Source organism: Chiloscyllium plagiosum, chromosome 22 (assembly GCF_004010195.1).
Source record: "Chiloscyllium plagiosum isolate BGI_BamShark_2017 chromosome 22, ASM401019v2, whole genome shotgun sequence".
Classification (NCBI taxonomy): Eukaryota; Metazoa; Chordata; class Chondrichthyes; order Orectolobiformes; family Hemiscylliidae; genus Chiloscyllium; species Chiloscyllium plagiosum.
The window spans coordinates 53802864-53826745 of record NC_057731.1 but is presented as its reverse complement, the minus strand read 5'-3'; the positions used below and the strand labels follow the sequence as shown (position 1 = coordinate 53826745).

General features: G+C 40.7%; 1 protein-coding gene across 1 annotated transcript in view; it reads right to left on the bottom strand.

The window, feature by feature from the left end:
• cfap58 (cilia and flagella associated protein 58) overlaps positions 1 to 23882 on the bottom strand; it is a 189409-nt gene that overhangs the window by 14126 nt on the left and 151401 nt on the right. The gene's annotated exons all lie outside the window — the stretch shown is intronic.

Below are 23882 nucleotides of genomic sequence, written 5' to 3'. Positions count from 1 at the left end.
CTGAAAATTAAATGAAAATTACTGCTAATTAGTTTTAAAAATGAGAGGCTGATATGTTCATGGGGGGAACCATGAGTATTTATTATGTAATTGCAATGCAATTATGGCTTTCCTAGTGAACTCAGTGGAACTTCTGTGACATTTCTGCAAAGATCATGCTTTATTGCATAAAAATTATGTATGGGAAATGATCCAATACACTAGCTCTGATGCCTGGAAAGTGTAAAATTGCTTTGCACAGCTCTTATGTGTTTAATAAGTTTTGCTTGCTATACTATTAGCATACAAATGCCTTAGCGCTGCATGCATTACTTTGATTCAATTGCAAGATATTGATGATCGAGCTCTTGACTTTTCCAATTTTACATGTAAGTCAGATCCAGCTGCAGTCTCCAGACCTTCTTTCAGGCCTTCTGTAGTGCTAGAAGTTGTTGATATTCCTCTAGTGCGTTGTCCATATGCTTCTTGGCACAACAATGATTAAAGTATGCTGTTGCCTATCAACCTGCTACGTTTGGGTCATTACCAGCTCATGATCGCAAGCGAGGTGCAGTTTTGCTGTCACCCTCTAGTACAGCCATATGTCCCTCCAAATCAGCATTATTACAAAGACACTAACTGGTTACAATTCTGTGGTTGTTTATGGGACCTCACTATATTCAATTCAGCTGCTCTGTTTCCTACAATACAGCAGCGACAACACTTTAAAGTTACGTCATTGACCATAGCGTAGTTTGGGATTAATTCAAGTCATGAAATATGGTGAAAAATTCAAAGTCTTTCTTTTTCCTTGTGGTGAGTAGCAAGGCCGAACCATGCACACGAGTGACAGAAAGGAATACCAGGGCATAGGTGTCAACCATTTACAAACTATCACAAAGCACAGTCCTCTCTCCATCTCATGGGTCACACAGCTTTCAAACAGAAACCATTCGATAGTCATCTGTAAAAAGAACCACAGCTGATTTTTCACTTATTGGACACAAAGAATTGCAGATGTTGCAGAACTGCTGGAGAAACTCTGGAGTCCATAGATGTTTCCAGAACTGCTGAGTTTTTCCTCTCAGCTTCTGATGCTGCAGCCAATTTCAGCATAGCTTCAGCTGGGATCAGTTAACAGAATACAAACAGGAATGACATCCTGCAGCCAGGAGCAATATCAGCCATGCAGGGAGGAACATTTGGAAATTAATAAAGCAAAGAAAAACTAAATTTCCTTACTAATTCACCTTATATTGATGTGATTTTGTGTTGATATATAAATTTTGTTTCAATTTGTCACCGGTATTTGAAATAAAGGAGGAAAGAAGGACAGGAAAAAAGCCTTTGGTGAAATCAGACAAAGTTTTTAGGCTGGTATGAAATGGTTTCCTTCAGCCTCATCAGTTGTTCGGTTCTGTGTTTCTGCTGTGGAGTTGAAACAAAGTACAGGAAACTTTTGTCATCAATGCTCCCTCCAATTTCGAATTGTGGGGGGTGTGGAAGTCCGGGATGGCATTGTAGAAGTGCGCTCAAGGTGGGGCGGGATGAAGATTGGAGATGTGTGTACTCACTCAGCTGGCAGGTTTGTTCTCAGATGTTTCTTCACAATACTAGAGGAGAAAGTGAGGTCTGCAGATGCTGGAGATCAGAGCTGAAAATGTGTTGCTGGAAAAGCGCAGCAGGTCAGGCAGCATCCAGGGAACAGGAGAATCAACGTTTCGGGCATAAGCCCTTCTTCAGGAATGAGGAAAGTTTGTCCAGCAGGCTAAGATAAAAGGGAGGGAGGAGGGACTTGGGGGAGGGGCGTCGGAAATGTGATAGGTGGAAAGAGGTCAAGGTGAGGGTGATAGGTCAGACTGGGGTGGGGGCGGAGAGATTAGGAAGAAGATTGCAGGTTAGGAAGGCGGTGCTGAATTCGATGGATTTGACTGAGACAAGGTGGGGGGAGGGGAAATGAGGAAACTGGTGAAATCCGAGTTCATCCCTTGTGGTTGGAGGGTCCCTAGGCGGAAGATGAGGCGCTCTTCCTCCAACCGTCGTTTTGTTGTGGTCTGGCGATGCAGGAGTCTTCACAATACTAGGTAACACCATTAGTGAGCCTCCGGTGAAACACTGTTTTCTGTTTATGTGCCTTTGTCTGTAAAGATGGTGAGCCTCAGAGGCTGGTAAATGGGGTCCAATCGCTGTGTTTATTGATGGAGTTCCAGTTTGAATGCCAGGTCTCTAGGAATTCCCATGTATATATCTGTTCAGCTGGTACTAGGATGGATGTGTTGCCTCAGTTGAAGTGGTGTCCTTCTTAGTCTGTATGTAAGGATACTCGTGATAGTGGTCATGTCTGTAGGTGGCTAGTTAGTATTCGTGTATCCTGGTGGCTAGTTTTCTGCCTGATCGCCCGATGTAGTGTTTGTTACAGTCCTTGCAGGTTATTTTGTTTTGCTGGCTGTTCGTATGGGGTCCTTTAGGTTCATCAATGGCTGTTTCAGTGTGTTGGTAGGTTTGTGGGCTACTATGATGCCAAGGGGTCGGAGTAGTCTGGTAGTCATCTCTGAGATGTCTTTCATGCATGGTCGTGTGGCTAGAGTCTTTGGGCGTGTTGTGTCTACTTGTTTGGGTTTGTTGTGTGGAGTTGGGGAAGGGGGGTGTGGATTAGAGATGTAACATTTGACTGGTAACAGGGACCTGACGTTTACAGGCAAATGGCAGTACCCAGGGACCTCAACTCCATCGCTGGAATGGATCTGCAGACAGATAAATCCTAAGAGTTCAGTGATAGGGGATTTGGAAACGGTGGTGAGAGACTGTTGGGAGAAAGAAGCTCCTGCCCTTAGCTTCTTAATAAAATAACACTTATGTCTTATATCTGATACATAGCTCCAAAGAGGAGCTAGTTTAATCTGATTTCTATTGCCCAGTGAACAAATTCAAAGGAAGATTTGCATTCATATAGGCCCTTTCATAACCATCAGATATCTCAAGACATTTTATAGCCAATGACGTACATTTGAAGTGTCATGTGGGATATGTAGCAATCAGTTTGGGCGCAGCAAGTTCCCACAAAAATGTGATTATTCATTCCTCACAATTTGGCACGGTCATACTCAGACAGAGCATGGTGTGAGAAGTGGAAGCTATCATTTGGGACAGTAAAGGTTCCATTCCAAGTCTGCAGTTAATGCACATCATTACAGCAGAAAAAAGATCAACTAGCTTCACGGCTTGCTGTCTGATGAGTACAGCAGTGCTCTGTGAGCAATCCAAATAGCAATGAGATGTCCCTTTTTCCAATGGTGACAGAATGAAACAATACAAAGTAAATTCAGCAGATCAAGGGTAAATTTGCTGTAACTTAGGTCAGAATAAATTAGTTACACCATCGATATATATTGACAGAGCCATCATGCAATTTTTTTGGATCACTAATTATGTCTTTGAGGACACAATTAGGCTGATATCGATGCCAACAAGAGGGAAAAACCTACTTAAACTTGTCCTCACCAATATATCTGTCACAGATGCATTTGTCCAGAATAGTTTCAGTATTAGCAACCATCACACTAATGTTGTCCTTGTGAAGACCAAATTCTAACCTCATATTGAAAATACCCTTCTATTGTGACATGGGGTGACCAGTGAATAGAAAATATAGACTAACATTACAACAAGTCAAATCCTCACTAGCAGAAATTCATGGAGCTTTGAGATAGCCTAGAAAGCTGCTATTTATGCTCAATATAAAAAAAATGAAAACAGTGGTGTTATAAAATGCATGAAAAATGTCTTCAGCTTTCAATTTGTTGCACTTAAAATTGCAACATTTCAGCTTACAACATTACATGACAATGAACCAACCTTGCACAGTAAATGGCATTGCAAAATGTTGTGAGCTCACTCTAGAAAATCTCAGGAACATTTTGCCATTTAGCAAGCAGCTTTCAGATGCTCAAGGTGGCAAATTGTACTCAAACACAACCTGCAACATCATGGTCTGGTGTGCTCCTATGATATTGTTGCCATCAAAGCTAGGGAATCAATGCTGATTCAATGAATAGTGCCAGAGAGCATGCTGGGAGCAGTACCAGATGTACTTAAAAATGAGGTGTCAACCTGAAGAAGCTACAGTAAGTTACAGAAAGAGCAAACCAATCCCACTAACAACAGATTAGATCAAAGTTATGCAGCCCTTACTCATCCTGTCCTGAATCAAATAACTAACTGGATGAGGAGGCTCAACAAATATCCTCACGTCAAATGATAGGGAACAATGCTGTCAAAGCAAACGACAAGCTGAAGCATTTGTAACCATCTTCAGTCAAAAGTACCGAGTGGATTATTCATCTTGACTTCCTCTAGAGGCTGTCAGAGTGTGGTGCTGGAAAAGCACAGCAGGTCAGGCAGCATCCGAGGAGCAGGAGAATCGACGTTGCGAGCATAAGCTCTTCATCAGGAATCAAGCCCTTCCTCCACAGGCTGCCAGCATCACAGATGTCACTCTTCAACCAAATTAATTCATGACCAAACACTGTGGAAATTTGCCCAGGTTTGTCTTGCTCACAAAAAACAGAACAAATCTAACTGAGCCAATTATTGCCTCATCACTCCACTCTCAATCATCAGCAAAGTGATGGAAATTGTCATTGACAATGCTATCAAATGCACTTACTCAGTAACTACCTGCTTTCCAATGTTCAGGACTGAGACAACAAGGAGTTCCACTCCAGATCACATTGCAGCCTTGGTCCAAACGTGGACAAAAGAGCTTAATCGGAGAGATGAGCTGGCTGTGACAGCCCTGGATATCAATGCAACATTTGACCGAGTGCGCCATTAAGGAACTCTGGCAAAATTGAAGAAAGTGGGATGAAGGAGCAAAATTTTCAATTGGTTAGACTTGTATCTAACACAAAGAAAAATGACTGTACGTGTCAGCAACCTCTCATTTTAGTCACAGAATTATTAGAGCGCAGAAGGAGGCCTTTCAGCCCATTGTGCCTGCACCAGTTTTATTATCTAGTGCCAGTTTCCTGTCCTTTCTCCATGTCCCTGCACACCACAACTATCCAAAAAGTCTCATGCCCTCTTGAATATCCCAACCTACCTCCATCACGTTTCCAGACAATGTATCCCATATTCTATGTTTTTTCATACATCACCCTTCCTTCCTTTGCACATCTCTTTTAATATATGCCAGCTGAGGGCAAGCAAGTGTCTTGTACAAGTTTAACATCAACTCCTTGCTCTCATTAGACATCAGTTGGGGTGTTGCATACAGTTGTGGGTGCCACATTATTGTAAAGATGTTTTGAGGAAAGGTCACCAGATCAGAAATGTTAACTTTGATTTCTCTTCACAGACCCTGCCAGACCGTCTGAGCTTTTCCAGCAACAATATTCTGGCTTCTGTTGAGAAGTGGCAAACCACATACGAACTATAGTGGCAGGCAATAAATTTCATCAACAGGAGAAAGCTATAATCTATCCATATCCTCTTGACGTTCAATGGAATTACCATTGCTGAATTTCCCACTGATAACATCCTAGGGGTTATCATTGGTTTAAGACTGAACTGGACTAGTCATATAAAAATTTGAGACTAAAAGAATCACAGAATCACAGCATTTTTAGGGTGCTGGAGGCCATTTGGCCCTTTTCCGAAGTCAGAATTTAGGAATTTCATAAGCCACTGAACTCTTGACTACCCAGAGCCTATCTACAATCTTCAAGGAACAAATCAGGAGTGTGATGGAATATTTTACATTTAGTTGGATGAATAAATTACCTATACTTAAAAGCTTGACACCAACCCAGACAAAGCAGACCGCTTGACTGGCATTCCATTTAACACTGAAAACATTCACAGCTTCCACCAAAGAGGCTGCAGCATACACTATCAACAAGATATAGTGCAATAACTTACTAAAGCTTCTTTGGTAGCATTTTCTATGCCCACAACCTCTACCATCTAGAAGGAAAAAGGCAGCAGATACATGGGAACACATAACTTGAAAGTTTCCCTCTGAGCCACACACTTGTAATAATATCATTGCTTCCTCACTATCACTGGATAAAGATCTTGGAACTCCCTTCTTATCAATGCTATGACAGCAGCAACAATCAAACATAAAAATAATGTAATAAAAACTGGAAGAACTGCGTATGCTGGAAATCAGAAACAAGAACAGAAATTGTTCAAAAAGCTCAGCAGGTCTGGCAGCATCTGTGAAGAGAAATCAGAGTTATCTGAGAATTGAGTTCTGAGGAATGGTGACTGGACCCGAAACATTAATTCGGATTTCACTCCACGGATGCTGCCAGACCTGCTGAGCAACTCCTGTCTTTGTTTCTAAAGATAAGGTCAACCTGCCAGGTGCATGTCTTCAGAAAGTACTTATGGTAAAGAGATTGGAATGGGGATGAATTCAAGAAAAGATTTCTCAATTTCCTGCTACTACTTTGGCATCGGATCAGTGGAAACCCTGGTCAATTTGTCCTTGGTAGCCATTCACACCAATTGTCCAGTGGTTTTGCTGACACATCATCACGGAATTGGCTAAGCACTTGAACTTAAAACCCACAATGGAAATTGGTGAGAACTTGTCTTATTATAGCTTGCTGATACACAGTGCAGTTGGAGGGAGGGCGGGATGGAGGAGGTGGCAGGGGAAATAATCATGAAAGCTGCCAAGCTCTCATATTAAAACTGTAACTGGTTTACCAATGTCCTTTGTGGATACGAATCTGGCACCCCCTACTCATAACTCCAGTTCCACACTAAATGATTGTCTCTTGATGCCCACTTAAGTAGATGAGCACACCACTCAATCAATCAATCATATCCACCACCTCCTCTGTAACACAGCCTTGTCAGTATCACCCACATCCTAAAAACAAGTAATAAAAATTAATGCTGCTTAGTTCAAATTATTTCCTAATTACTTTTTAAGCATTAAATTCCCACCCATGTTATTAATGTTGCTTAGTTCAAATTGCACAATTGTTCAAATACCTAACATAAAAAATGAACTTGAACCATCTGCAGCAGATGGTATAATATATGCTATTTCCTGATAACCAACTATAATTTATCACTTAATAAGTCTGTGGTAATAATATTACTACAGGTCACTTCTTTCGTGAAGCTGTAGTCACACATCAGTTGCCTGTAATAGAGAAAATGTTGGAAATACACAGCAAGTCCTGTCAAAACCTGTACAGGCAAATATGTTAACTTTTAGTCTGTAACATCCTTCATTGTCCAAAGGGTCTACATCTGAAGTATTGATTTTTTTTAAACAGACCTTTGCAAACCTGTGAAGCTACCGACAGTTTTTGCTCCTTTTGCAGTTTCCTAGCATTTGTATTTTTCTTCCTTTCAGCATCACAGTGTGAATCATGTGGCTAATATCACAAGAGCCACCAACGAGACAAGAGAAAATTTAGAAAGGATATGAGTAATAGGAGAATTGAGCAATTTGACAATGGCTGTAAAACTGGTGTAATAGGGTGGGCACCAAATTTCTGGGGAAGGTAGGACCTGTACAAACGACCCAGATGATCTAAACCTGAACAGGACTGAGATAAATATCTATGTAGGAAGATTCACTAGTGCCGTTAGGGAGGGTTAACCTTTGATTGGCAGCGGGATGGAAACTCAGAGTAAATTCTCAGTAGGGAGCGAGAGGTGGAAAATTAACTAGTGATTCTGTAAGACAGAGGGATAAGAGGTAAATTGGCAGTATTAAATTGTACGTAACCCAAGGTGTGCAATGAATAAATCCTATGGGCTCAGATAGACATGGGGGGGGAGGGGGGGAAGCTATAATGGAAACTTGGCTTAAAGGGGAGCAAGAATTCCAACAGAACAGTGTACCGAGTGTACAGGGTTCAGGCAGGAGAAAGAAGGGAACAAAAAAAAGGTGAGGGTGTAGCATTTTTGGCTAAAGAATCAATCACAACAGTCAGGAGGGATGATATACTAAATGAAACATCCATTGAGGCCATATACAGGTTAAGCTCAGAAACAGGAAAAAGGACTAAATGTAAAGCACGGCCCCAAACAGTGAGAGAGATTTAGAGGAGCAAAGAGGTAAGCAAGTTTCTGAATGCAAAAAAAGGGGCAAATAATAGTTAGGGACCTCGGTTACTTAGATATTGACCAGGTTATAAACAGTATGACAGGTACACAGGGCACAATATTCTTGAACTGCATTCAAGGGAACTTTATCGGCGGGAACAAGATAAGCCCAATGACAGGGGGCACAATTCTAGATTTAGATTTAGGATATAAAGGAGGGCAGGTGGATGAAGTAGTAGTGGATGAGTGGAATGTGGGATTTTCCTGGCTGTGCCGGAATGTATTTCCTATCCTTCATTTAAAGGGCTGATGAGTTGCCTTCTTTGGAGAGTTTAGGTATACCCAGAGTGCTGCTTGGGAGGGATTTGCAGAACTTTGACCCAGCGACACTAAAGAAACAGCAAACTACTTCCAGGTCAGGATAGTAAGTGATTGTGATGGGAAATTGCAAGTGGGTGATCTTCCCACATATCTGTTGCCCTTGTCCTTCGAGATGGATGTGCTCATGGGCTTGGAAAGTGCTGTCTAAGGAGCCTTTGTGAATTTCTGCACTGTGTCTTGCAGATAGCATACACTGCTGCGACTGAGCATCGGTGGTGGAGGGAGTGGATGTTTGTGAATGTGGTGCCAATCAAGTGAGCTGCTTTGTCCTGGATGGTGTCAAGCTTCTTGAGTGTTGTTGGAGCTGCCCCCATCCAGGCAAGTGGGGAGTATTCCATCAAATTCCTGACCTGCGTCTTGTGGATCATAGACAGGCATTGGGGAGTCAGGATGTGAATTACACACCACAGGATTCACAGCCTCTGACCTGCTTTTATAATCACAGTATTTATATGGCTAGTTCAGTTCAGCTTCTGGTCAATGGTAAGCCTCAGGAAATTGATAGTCAGGGATTCAGTGACAGTAAGAACAATGAATGGCAAGAGGCAGAGTTAGATTCTCTCCTGTTGGTCCTGTTAGATTCTCTCCTGATGGTCCTTGCCTACTGATAGATTTAGCATCATTGTGGAAAGGGACAAAGAAAACCACAGTAACATTTCTAAATTGAACAAGACAAAGACAAACTTATCTGGAAGAAAATAATTATTTACAGCTACCTGAAGGTTAATCAGTGGATGCTGTCTACATAAATGTTAGTAAGGCATTTAACAAGGTCCCATGTAGAAGAAAAGTTAAAGTACATGCAATACAGGATAATATGGCAATTTTGATTCAAAATTGTCTCAATGACAAGAAACAAGGGTTAACAATAGATGGATGTTTTTGTAGGTGGGAAGCAGTTCCAGTTGTGCTCCACAGAGTTGAGTTTTGGGTCCCTTTCTGTCTCCGATATACATTAATGTTTTAGGTTTAAAGATGGAAGATACAATTAGGAACTTTTAAACCACATGAAAATTGGCTGGATAGTGAAGAGAATGGCTGCCAGCTGCAGGATAATGTCTTGGCTCAGTGGACAAAAAAAAGGTAAATAGAACTCAATCCAGAGAAGTGCAAGGTTATGCATTCGAAGTACGCAGAATAAATGGAAGGACATTGAGAGGGGTAGGAGTGCGGGATCTTGCAGAGCATGTCCACTGGTCCAGGAAGGTAGCAGGTCAGGTAGATGAGGTGATAAAGAAACCATATGGGTGCTTTCCTTCATTGGGCAAGGCATTGAATACAACAGCAGGGATGCAATGTTGGAATCGAATGAGACACTGGTTATAAATGGTTTGGATGCGAACATAGCAGGTATGAAGTTAAGAATTACACAACACCAGGTCATAGTACAAGAGGTTGGACTATGGTCTGGTATTGTGTCATTTTTAACTTTGTCTACCCCAATCTAACACCGGCACCTCCACTGCATAGGAGGTATGGTTAGTAAGCTTGCAGATGACACCAAAATTAGAAGTACAGTGCACAGTAAAGAAGGTTACCTCAGATTACAACAGGACGTCGATGGGCCGAGAAGTGCCAGATGCAGTTTAATTTAGATAAGTATGAGGTGCTGTATTTTGAAAAGACAAATCAGGACAGGGCTTATACACTTAATGGTAAGATGCTGGGGAGTGTTACTGAACAAAGAGACCTTGGAGTGCAGGTTCATAGTTCCTTGAAAGTGGCGTCGCAGGTAGATAGGATAGTGAAGAAGGTATTTGGTGCATTTGCCTTTATTGGTCAGTGCATTGAGTACAGGAGTTGGGAGGTCATGTTGCAGCTCTACAGGACATTGGTTAGACCACTTTTGGAATACCGTGTTCAATTCTAATCTCCCTGCTATTGGAAGGGTGTTGTGAAACTTGAAAGGGTTCAGAAAAGATTTATGATGATGTTGCCAGGGTTGGAGGGTTTGAGCTACAGGGAGAGGCTGAATGGTTGGGGCTGTTTTCCCTGGAGTGTCGGAGGCTGAGGGGATACCTTTATGAATATTTATAAAAACATGAGAGGCATGGATAGGGAGAATAGACAAGATCTTTTCTCTGGTGTGGGGGAGTCCAAAACTAGAAGGCATAGATTTAAGGTGAGAGGGGAAAGATTTAAAAGGAACCTAAGGAGCAATGTTTTCACACAGAGGGTGGTGTGTGTGTGTGGAATAAGTTGCCAGGGGAAATTGTGGAGGCTAGGACATTTACAGCATTTAAAAAGCATCTAGATGAGTATTTGAATAGGAAGTGTTTAGAGGGATATGGGCCAAATGTTGGCAAAAGGGACTAAATTAATTTAGAATATTCTGGTCGGTATGGACAAGTTGAACTAAAGGGTCTGTTTTCATTCTGTATATCCCTATGACTCTAGTCTATATTTGCATACGTGTTCAGTTCTGGTCACTGCATTACAGGAAGGACACAATTACCCTAGTGAGAGTACAGAGGAGGTTTGCAAGAGTTTTGTTAGGGCTTGAACATTGCAGGTATGAAGAAAGGTTGGATTGGCTAGAGTTGATTTTCCTGATACAGTGGAGGCTGAAGGCTGATTTCAAGGTGCACAAACCAATGATAGGCTTAGATACAGTGGACAGGGAAGTTCTGTTTCCCTCAGAAGAGGAACCAATCACCAGGGAATTCAGATCTGTCCAGTTTGGTAGTTAAGGTGTAAACCCTTAACTCATTTGAAAGGAACCAGGATCTGCACATGAAGCATTCTAAGTGAAAGGCTAGGTGCTGGTAAATGAGATTGGAATAGGTAGCTAGTTTATTCAGCTAGTGCAGACTTAGTCAGCTGAATAGTCTATATCTGTGCAATAAGGTAGTGTCTATGGTTTCAACTGTTTTAAAACTCACCACAACACCTCAGAAACAATCCAACATACTTCTCGATACATTGCAATAGCAGAAGGTCTTAACTATTACTTCATCTGCAGCTTGGGTGCCTGACTCTTTAAGGAAGACTTGTACAGGACTCATTCCACATCTCTATGTCAGCTATTTGCAAAGTGATGCATACGTTCATTGCCTGGTCCACTGTGGTCCAACTAGCTATTGTAGCTCTGTATCAGCTGTTGGGCTGTGAGATACAGGGATAGTGCTCTTTCACAAGTTTCTGGCAGACAAAAAGACACAACAGCATTCTGAAGAGGGGGTATCAAAAACAGGTTGGTGATGTTTATGGGTGGCACAGTGGCACAGTGGTTAGCACTACTGCTTCACAGCGCCAGAGACCAGGGTTCAATTCCCACCTCAGGCAACTGACTGTGTGGAGTTTGAACATTCTCCCAGTGTCTGCTTGGGTTTCCTCCGTGGGTTTCTTCACAATCCAAAAAATGTGCAGATTAGTTGAATTGGCCATGCTAAATTACCCATAGTGTTAGGTGAAGGGGTAAATGTAGGGGAATGGGTCTGGGTGGGTTGCGCTTCGGCAGGTCAGTGTGGACTTGTTGGGCCGAAGGGCCTGTTTCTATACTGTAAGTAAGTAATCTAATCTAAAAAGGCATTAAATCACAAGCGGCATTTGGGAGGTGGATTTTTTTGGCTCTGATTTCTGACTGTTTTATTATCATTTATTTTGGCTTGACCCAACAAGTATAGGGAGTGTGAGCGTACTCCACAGTATACAGAGAGTAAACATTAAAATGTTTCTTGCCTTAGACATCCCTCATATGAATAAATAAGAGTTTAAAGCCGAGTGTGATGAGACAAAAACGTATATTTTTATTTGATAGGGCTGCTATTTCTCACTTGAGCGATTACCATTGGAGACAGGGATTCAGTAATTTTATCCCAGATTTGTGAGCAACAACTTTTAAATGAATATATGTGAACTAATGTTTTTTTTTGTAATGTTTTAGACCAGCAAAGGCAGGAAGTATCATTCTATCATTGAGATGATGCTTTAACTTAGAGGATTGCCATAATACATGCGCCATTAGTTAACAACATTGCTGTAAATCTGTTCATGTCGGATTTGCTATCATATTGTCACCATCAGTTAATAACAGTGTTGATGAAATGTTACTGATGTTACCTTAATATATACACATACATATGCAATATTCTACTCCTCTAGACCATCAAAGTTCCTACATAAATGCATGTGAAATAATGCTTGTATATTTTAAAACAGAATAATATATGGCCCTGCTTGACTGCCTATACATTTCAACATTTCTGTACACAATTTATTGCAGCATTGATTCAAAAATAAAAAGTTAAATGACAATCCCTAAGGCAACAACAATGAAAATAGGTTCTATTGTGATGGGCATACCAAAGTCTAGTTAACTCTGCGTTTTCTTTGTAAATATTGTCCCTGAAATTCCACAGGGATGCTCCCACTTTCCAATGGGAATGCTGTTGACAGACCAGCAAAACCTAAGGAGAAAACATAAATGGCCAGGACTGTGACAGGAGAATGGGTGGCCCACACTGGCCTACAGATTCACAGACAAGTCTAACTCTAGACAAGAAGCCATTCAGGAGTTGATTCAAAAACAAAAGGCAGGTCAATCAGATCACTGTTTCACACATATAGGTGATCAATATAAAATGGCACTGCCCATGTCATTTGAGGATAAGATGCTAATTATTGCCACATGTAGTTGTATAGATTGCTGCACTTGTTGACTCTTGGTCTACAGAGTTTATTTAGTCTAAAGTACGACAGAAAAACCACAAGTGAATCTCAACAACAACGGCTTCTCTTCTTAAGCAAGATGCAGTTTATTGCATGACAGCAATCAGGTTCAGGTTATATTAGTAGGACAGAAATTGTTACTGAGTCTATACAAAGACCTACCTGTTTTTTCTAGATAAGAGTGGTGCTGGAAAAGCACAGCAGTTCAGGCAGCATCCGAGGAGCAGTAAAATCGACATTTCGGGCAAAAGCCCTTCATCAGGAATAGCTGTTTTTTCTGTCTACTTTGTATTCCGGAGTTGCTCTGCCTAGCACAAGTTCCTGTGCCATCATCAAGATTTCATGGAGCCAAATGCATTTGTCATCATTAACTCTTTCAGAACCTGAAAGGACCTGTATATTTCCTTTTTGGATTATAAAATGAACTGAAGTCAGGGTCTGTCATTTAACTGAAATACCAGTGGAGTTTTGCAAATTGAAAAACTTAGTGTACATTTTTAGCTGTATACCACTGAGTTGCTTTTAGAGCAGTGAAATTGTTGTTCAGAAGGTTACAATAATTTCTGGTAAGAAATAGAGGTTTGATTGAAAATTAAGTATGACTAATTAGGTCGAACACTGAAAGATATTAAAACTAGTTAAAGACAGAGATTCATGTAGGAGTTAACCATGAAAAACTCCATCATAAAAAAAGGATAGACTTACAGGGGCCATAGAGATGACACATACATGCTATTAATTGAACTACTACTCAGTATAGACAACATAAACAAATAAACAATTGTTTAATCACTCAAAAGGAGACCTGGAAAGTCATGGTAACATCATACCTGGGTATGAAATTACAATTACAGAAGAAATATTGGAATGATCCAACTGGAAGAATGCTTATCCCATGAATACCATTAGAAATCAGGATAAGACAACACTCAAAGAGATAAAAATGAAAATATCTTTACTAATAAACTTTTAACAAAGGATTCTTTCAAGATTGCAAGAATGAAGGAAAGATGAAAGGAGTATAAAAATAATTGGCTCGATGAAAGCTCACAACTTCATAAAGGAATCCACTAAATAATTGAGGTTAAGGTTAAATGAAACAGCCTTACATGAAAATAGGAGGAACCACTACCGAGGGTTTAACAGCCACATCTGTCAGGCAGGAGGGTGCCAAAAATATAAAAAAGACCCTTTCACTGAAACTTCAGAAATATTATAAGCCTTTGTATAAAATTACTCAAAAAGGTATTTTCTCCCATTGGAGTCAATACCTTACTTTCTCAGTGACTTATGGTAAATCTTTACTTTAAATGTTGGTGAATATTCCATTCTTAGATATTGGGAGAAAGTGAGCACTACAGATGCTGGAGATCAGAATAGAAAAGTGAGGCACTGGAAAAGCACAGGTAGTCAGGCAGCATCCAAGGAACAAGAGAGTCAACCTTTTGGGCTTAAGCCCTTTATCAGGAATGTGGGGGCGTGGCAGGATCAGAGAGATAAATACAAGGGTGGGGATGGGGTAAAGGTAGCTGCGAAGGCGATAGGTGGATGCAGAAGGGGATGATGGTGATAGGTTGGACAGGAAGGCGGAGCAGATAGGTGGGAAGGAAGATGGACAGGTGGGACAGTTCAAGAGGGGAAATGAAGAAACTGGTGAAAGCGATATTGATCCCATGTGGTTGGGGGGTCCCAAGGCAGAAAATAACGCGTTCTTACTCCAGATATCAGGTGAATGGGATTTTGCAGTGAAGGAGGCCCAGGACTTGCGTATCCTTGGCAGAGTGGGAGGCAAAGTTGAAATGGCCTGCCACAGAGCAAGGGGTTTGTTTGCTGCATGTGTCCCAGAGATGTTCCCTGAAACATTCTGCAAATTGGTGTCTTGTCTCCCCAATGTAGAGGAGACTACATCGAGAGCAACAGACACTGTAGATGAGGTATTTGGACGTGCAGGAAAATCTCTGCTGGATGTGGAAGGATCCTTTGGGGCCTAGGATGGAAGTGGTGGGGGAGGTTTGGGCATAGGTTTTACACCTCTTGCAGTGGCAAGGGAAGGTGCGGGGAGTGGAGAATAAATTGGTGGAGGCGTAGACCTAACGAAGGAGTCACAGTGGGAATAGTCTCTGCAGAATGCTGGTAGGGGTGGGAGGGAAATATATCTCTGGCGGTGGGGTGTGACTGTGGGTGGCAGAAATGGGAGAGGATGATGCGCTGCATCCGGAGGTTGGTGAGGTCGAAGGCGAGGACTGGGGGGGTTCAATGGACTGGGGGGTTCAATCCTTGTTGCGGTTAGGAGGGGTCCTCCACCTAGCCACCTGACGCCATCAACGTCGATTTCACCAGTTTTATCATCTCCCCTTCCCAACCTCATCCCAGAACCAACCCTCCAACTCGGCACTGCCCTCTTGAACTATCCATCTTTCTTCCCACCTCTCCTGCTCCTCGGATGCTGCCTGACCTGCTGTGCTTTTCCAGTGCCTCCCTTTTCAAATCAATTCTTGGATATTGTTAGATATTATATTCTTAGCTATTCTTAGATATTCCTAGATGTCTAAGATATTCTTGAATAGTTATAAATAATGTCAAATTGCATTGTACCAGAATGGGTTTACATCTTTTGATCATTTTTAGCATACCCATATACCTATGCTTTTAAAGTATATTGCTTGTCAACTTCTGTTAATATAATTGTAAAAGTAGTATATTGAGTCATTTGAGAAATTAATCCCTATACTTTACACACTTTCTTTATCAGTTAAGTGAATTTTCTGAAGAGAAAAATCCCAGACTCTATAAACAAAAACATTTATAGCATAGCTAAGGCTTATTAAAATTAAGCAGGCTATTTAGAGAATAGTAACAGTCTCAGGTTGCTCTCTTCTTGCGGATATGTAAATCATACATACCCAAAACAAAGTGTTTATGGCTAGCTTGAATTCAGTGGATCAGGGATATACTCTTGATCTAACCTGATCAGTGGCACCAGGAATCTGAATTTAGAACAAATTGTGTAACACCAGCCTTGAAAGTGATTGAGCTGAAATTTGCTACAGGCTGATGAGAGCTGGTCCAGAGCCAGCAGTGAAAAAACATCTCTCTCCTTTCTTCCTGTGTCACTAAAAAGACAGAAAAATTAAGCAACATAAGAGAAAGAATTCTAATAAAACAAAAAGCCTAGGTGCATTCCTCAATACCACAATATCTAAACACAATTTGTTATGCTATGGGAAATAAAATAAGCACCGCTATAGGAGGTAAAATACCTTGTCGGAGGCAAATTCACACCGTGGTAGCAGCAGTGGTTACCTACAACAGAGTCCAATATCTGGGTAGCAAATACTAACTAAAGATCAATCAGACAACAACTGTAAAGTTCCTCACCTATACGCAGCATCAGTTTCTGAGTATAGACAGCTCTACAGGTCTACAGAATGGGCATAAACCAACATGAAAACAGAGTTAATTTGTTCTGAAGTGAAAGTTCTATCAGATAAAATAAATGTCTCAGATTGTGTGAGTATAAAAAAAAAGGTCCATATTTGAGCTGGGATACAAGACTTGTGATGTGTCATGCAGAAAGTGAACAGGCTAAACATGTCGTTCCTGATGACTGACAAATAAGTAACAGCCTAACATAACAACAGCTGTACTATCTCCATTATTAAGAAGGAGCACTGTTATCTACTCTGACACAAAGTTAGGGCTGCATGGCTTAAGGTGATATAGACCAACTTGTTAAAGCTGATGAAGGGTTTATGCCCAAAATGTCAACACTCCTGCTTCTTGATGCTGCCTGACCTGCTGGGCTTTTCCAGTGTCACCCTCTTTGACTGGAATCATGGATAGCAGAAACCTAATTATTGATTGGGTATGCAGAGGCACCCTTTCTGAATTACAACTGTTCAAACAACTTATACAGTTTTGTTTTACAGATCAAAATGATGAGTGAATCTGATGAAGGAGATCTAAAAATCTTACAGACCATTGGGAAGGAAGCACTTCACAGATTTAACACATGCAGTCTTTTGGTGAACAATCAGAAAGAACTAAAAAGTACTGCAAAGTTCTCAAATCACAGATCAAGTTAAGAATTAGCTTCAGAATTAACAGACACTAACTCATGTCAGAGCGACAGAAATCTCAAGAGCTGTTGACCAATTTGTCAGAAAATGCTGCAGCAAAAGGCATGAATATGACTATCAAAGAGAAACTGTCAGAGAAGCTCACTGAGTTAGTCATTCACTCCACATCCATCAGAGTCCTTCAGAAGGATATTTTGGTTAAAAAAGGACCGTACCATTGATGCATTACTTCAGGTTTATGATTAATTAGTAGTCAAAATGCAGACCGACCACTATTACAGGTACACAATCCTTTATCCTAAATCCCAAAATCCAAAAAGCTCCAAAATCGGTAGGTTTCTCGTGAAGTTTTCTTCTCCATAATAAGTTTGTTTAGCATGCAAACAGTTAACCCAACTCCACACTCACTTGACCCACGTCTCTCAGATGTGACATGACAGCATGGCCCAACACTGGCAGGCATCAATTCTGTCTCAGGGCTTGTCGTACTCAAAGGTGCGTCTGCTTTTCATAAGTTTTTTTTATTTCACCGTTAAACTGTCACTTATTCTGAAATCTGAAAAATTCCGAATTCCGAAAACCAGCGGGTTTCGGATAAAAGGATTATGTACCCCTATACATGTTTTAGGTGCAGCTGACACTATTGCTACAGTCAGCAAAGTACAAAAAACTAACAACATCTGTATCAGCTGGGTGCTATTGCACCTAGCTAAAAGCTGTCCAGCTCTTCTTGGTATTGGTAATACATGAATATCCTGTGGCATTGGGCACATACAGGAAATCTGCTTCCAAGGGCCAAGCCAGGCTCTAGAACAAAACACAGGTGACCAAATAGAACAGTACAACACTATATCACTGCTAGCTAGAAGAAGTGTTAAGAATGTGCACAAATATATATACAACCATGATCCTTGGAGCCTCCAAGTGAAGGACAAATTTCTGAAGATGACCAAGCTTATCACTTGCTCACAAGTGAACAGAAGCTTTTACACCATTTAATGTCATATATTCTGAAAAGGTAGGACCACAAGCACCTTAAAAGCTACAGCCAGAGACGTTAGTGATGAAATGTTATCACAACGTATCCTGAAAGACAATGTACCTCAGCAAGTGACATTCCCAGGTAGAGACTTTGAGAGAGAATTTCACAGCTTGTAATGGAACATCAATTCCATGTATTGGCCAGGTCACATTTCAATGCCAATTTACACTTGGCTTCCTGCCATCTTCTACCTAGTAGACATCAGCAATACAACAGTGGCAGGACTAGGAGCATGCATAGATTTCAGTGTAGTCACAATTCACGACAGTCAATGCACACGCACTATGGCAGAATACACAAGTAATAGATTTGTACGTTAACTATTCAGGCAATAGAGAACCTGTTTTCTTTTCTTGTGTGAGATTTCTGCATTGACCATTACTAACATGTTCCTTCTCCACTAAAATCAGTCAACTGATCCATGTTTGCAGTTAAGTGAAGTTATATCATAGTTGTACGACGTCAGAAATTGTGTGAATCATGGCCAGGCCTTGTGCAGACTATCTCTGTTCAATGTGCTGGACATTTTAAAAATCATTGTTTCTTTCACAGCATCTGGGAAGGAGCAACGTCCTGTCTTTCAGCACCTCATATTTCTTGTACATAAGGATCCCGTTCTCCTGTTATTTATCTAGAGACATGGTGGAGCATAATCATCCTGTATATGTTGGCAATAAGGAACAAGGATGCCACAGTGAACCCTTCCCCTTACTTCCTGAATTCTTACAATAATTTTATTTGCATGGCTAAAAGGCAAGGTTATTTTTACTGATGCATAATTTACACATTAATTATCCATTTACTCACACCACTTATTTGTCGATATTTTTCGAAATGCTGCTCGTGGCTCACTTGTTTGCTAATTATGCAACAAAGTCCGGAAATTGCAGTAATTTGATTCTCTTCCAAACCCCATTCACAAAACAAAGTTGACTTTGAAAACCTTTGTGTAGACTTTCCTGCTGTGAACTGAGAGCTACCAATTAGAGCTTTAACTGTTTTTTCAAAAATAAACTAAATCATACGCTTCTATCTGACAAAACATTTATTCAACTCATTCTGACATGAATCAATACAAAATTGATAAAAAATAGCAACAAATGAGATGACGCATCCAAACGGGCTATTTTGACAACTAGGGCTTGATAGTATATATTCAAATCTTCAAAGCAATATGATAAAACATCAAATTTTGGTGCACTCAAAAATATTGAGCCCTGCTTCAATCTAATCAGATTTCACAAGGGATGACAGACATCAAGATGTAAATAGTGCCCTTACGAAAATAAGACTCTTTTTTTACTGTCACACATTCATTTGTCATTTGCCTTTTCGTTCTTTTTCTGTCATCAGTTCCCAGCTGCAAGCCAAGTCAAAAAAGCTGTAACCAGGTCTCTGCCAATCAATTAAGTAAGCATATGACAGCAAGCTAAGATAAATACCCTGCCCACTTTTCTTTCTTCTAGAAAACACAAGCTTCCTCACGTCCCTCCACAATGCTGCCTTGGTATTGGTAACTTGTACCTCACTATTTTACACTACAGAATGCTGCAGTGCACCAAGATGCTCTGAATCACAGGAATTCTCTCCAGTCTTAGGAATTCAGAGGTCTGCATAACCAAACCTCTCCACTTGCCAGTTCAGATGTCGAGTTGTCCAACTCTTTTGAAGTAATGAGCCAAGCTATTCTGCAACTATTGACTTAAATTCACTTAAAATCACTTTTGGTCAGGTAGAAACATTACTGATAAAGCATCCACAAGATGTGCAGTAATGTTATGTAATAATCAGTTTCTTCAGCAATAAAAAAATACATATTGAGCACAGCAAACTTCTATACCCTTCCAACATACACCGCTCCCTAATAATATTTACATAAAGCAGATGCACACTACGGCACAAACAACAACATTCAAAGACACAAATTTAAAAATCAAAACTAATGCATTAAAAATCAATCTGATACACAAAAGTGACTATTTGACTATTCTTTGTTACGATTTTAGAATTATCTGATCTTCCTCATTTTATTGGGGTAGTTGTTCATGTGCCACTAATTTCACTTTTGAGCTTCATAGTGTGCAAAATCGGCCAGAGTTGTAAACAGCGGTAGACAAGCAGGAGGCTGGAAGAACACAGCAAGCCAAGCAGCATCAGGAAGTGAAGAAGTCAACATTTCTGGTGTAACCCTTCTTCAGGACTGGGGTGGGTATGGGGGGGAGCTGCAGATAAAGGGGGTGGCAGGGGGCAGGGTGGCGAAGAGGGAATAGGTGAAGACAAGCAGAGGGTACAACCTGGTTGGTTAATGGGAGGAATGAATTCAGTAAGTGGATGGGAGGAGTGGGAATCAGGGGAAGGGAAGGGAGGTTATTTGAAATTGGAGAACTCAGTGTTGAGCCCTCAGGGCTGTAGCCTGCCCAGCATAGTATTTGAGTTCTCCAATTTCAAATTACCTCCCTTCCCACCCCCGGACTCCCTTCCCAGCACCTCCCCCTTAGAACATGATTACAATATTATTTAGGGTGCCTGCAGCTCTTATCACACCATCTTTTATACCTTTCTTTGTGCTGTTGCCATCCTCTTTTCCTTTACACCATCATCACCACTCCTGCCTTAAACCCTCTCTTTCTTTCCTCCCTCCCTGCCCACTTTCACGACTTAAACCTGCTTAAAACGTAGCTCATTTCTCACCTTTGACCGTCATGATGAAAGAACATCAAGCAGAAATGCTAACGCTGGTTCTCTCCACAAATGTTAGTTGACCTGTTGTACTTTTTGACATTTTCTCCTTTTACAAGAGATGTTCTCCTTTCCATGGAAAATTAACACCATGTGGCTACCTGAGTGTTAACAAATAGAGGGAGGCAATGGCCTAATGGTATTATCACTGGACTAATAATCCAGAAACTCAATTCATTTTTTCTTTATTCATTCATGGGATGAGGGCATCAGGGGCTGGGCCAGCATTTAGTGCCCATTCCTAATTCGCCCAGAGAGCTGTTAAGAGTCAATCACATTGCTGTGGGTCTGGAGTCACATGTAGGCCAGGCCAGGCCAGGTAAGGATGGCAGTTTCCCTCTTAAAGGACATGAGTGAACCAGATGGAATTTTCCCAACAATCAGCAATGGATTCATGGTCATCACGAGATTCTTAATTCCAGACGTTTTTGAAAAAATCTGCAATGGCGCGATTTGAACCCAGGTCCCCAGAATGTTATCTGGGTCTCAGCATGAACTGTCCAGCTATTACCTCCCCTTAAATGTTTTGGGGATCCAGGTTAAAAATGCATGATGGCAGATGGTAAAATTTGAATTCAATAAAGAATCTGTAATTAAAGGTCTAATGATCAGGTTCACTAATATTCTTTCGGGAAGGGAATCTGTCATCCTTACCTGGTCTGGTCTACATATGACTCCAGACCCACAGCAATGTGGTTGACTCTTAACTACCCTCTGGGCAATTAGGGATGGGAAATAAATGCTGGCCCAGCCAGTGACATCCTCATTCCATGCATGAATGAAAATAAAACAGCTGCAATGGTGGAGCAGCAGAGACTTGTAGTTTGGAGTACTGAACATTTCATTCCTTAATGGAGGTTTTTACAATCAAAGTCCCCTCTTACTCAATTTAGCAACCAACTGAACATCAGGAATGGGTTGCCATTGCTTGTGTCATGAGGAGTTTGACGGGAATGATGAAAAACGTGACATAGGATATTGTCACGCTATTTGAACAGTGTTCCCTGTACCTGAGCTAGAGTTTCAGAGCACTTTGGGATAAAGTGACTAAATTGCAAGGATCCAGGCAGATTGTGTTCCAGCTAATTTCCCGCTCAGGTCCATTGTAAGTTGGGCAAATCACAAAATCTCATTTTAGGTGCTGAAATGACAAGTGTCCATTTTGCACTGGCTGAAATGCTGGCCCTGATGTATGCTATAGAGGGTGGAGGAAGTCGGAAAGCAAAAGTGAGTGCAAGAATGCACATGTTCCAGTAAAAGTATTCCCCTGACTAAGTATGGCATGATTCTTTACACTCTGATGTGTTTTTAAATTGCAAGAAGGAATTCTACATTCATACTGTATTTTACTGGATCACAACTTTGATTCGTTGCTGTAAGAGACAGTGGTGTAAGAAATTAAAATGACTACTTTAAAAAATTGATGAAAGAAAATGTAAAAGCTGCAAAAGAAGAAAATGCACAAAGTATTAAAGCCTCTCCCTGATGTCTCATAATATGGTAACAGAAAACTTTGCCAGATGGAAGATGCATTATGAAGAAAACACCTTCATTTGTTTGATTGTGTAAATAGATGGGTCATCTGTCAACCTTAACCACAAACATGATAATTAAAATGATATAATTTAGAACAATGGAATACACATATAATTCATATGTTCTACTAACCATTATGATTTTTCTATAATAAAATAGAATTCTGGTGAAACTGTTTATCTCCACAAATGCCACCTGAACTATGGAGTGTTTCCAACATTTTTAGTTTTATTTTGAATTTCCAGCATCCACAGTAGTTGCTTTTGAATAACGATGTTGCTGCTGTTCCTAAATCCTAACTTAACGAAAACACTTATTTAGTTTACACAATCATACTCTCTTCTAAGAGGGACAACTGCATTGCCTCAGTTCTTATTTATGGACATATACAGCATGAGCAGGAATACATCTTCTGGTGCAGCAGTCTCATCCTTTGGATGCTCCAAACATGCGTTGATATTCTGTTGTCTGCTATTCTTATTCTCATTTGTTATTATGTACAATCTTTCATAGAAGGTGCAAGAAATTGTGAATTAGATTAGGCTGTCAGACAAGATTGCAAAACAGAGATTAAATTTGAAAGTACATTTTGCAATGAGGATTGACTAAAAATCTATCAAATTGGATTACTTGTTATATTCCATTGCTTCCAAGTTAGTAATTCCATTATGAGCTTGCATTAACAATTTATCTTAACACAGAACTCATTATGTACAAAGAAATTAGAAGAGAGCTTCATAGTCTGTTAGATGGCAAGATCATAAAGGGTAGTGGTAGCAGGGAAAATAATAATAAAAAGATGACGATAATGCTGTCAAAAAGAAAGATCACAAAGCATTTGAAGGCAAGAATGAAAGTTTCTGCATCTACTGGGGTATAAAGTTTGACAAGTGAGTAGTCGAGTTTCCTGATTTACAAATGTCCGACTTACAAATGCTCGTACTTACAAATGCAAGACTGTAATTTTAAAGATTTGACCTCCAAACATTTCCTGTCCTCACAAATAGCTGCTTTATATTGTCCTGCATTGTGTTCTGAATTGTACACAAATTGACTTGTGAATGGACTCAAGGACAGAACCTGTTCACAACCTGGGGACCTCCTGTACAACATGGCTGAAGAAATCTTGCAATATAAGAAGGACTGTAGGTAGGCTATATGGGACAATGTTTTGAAAAGTTCTGCTAAGCTCATCCGAATGGAATGAGTGATCAAGGTTTGTGTAAAGATGTGTAACTTGTCGTGGTTGTGGGTTTGTTCACCGAGCTGGGAAGTTGATTTGCAGATGTTTCATTTTCAGTGGTTTGGGGCCTCCTGTGAAGCGCTGCTGTACTGGGTCTTCTGGAATTTGTTTGGTTCCATCCCTGCTGCTTCCGGTT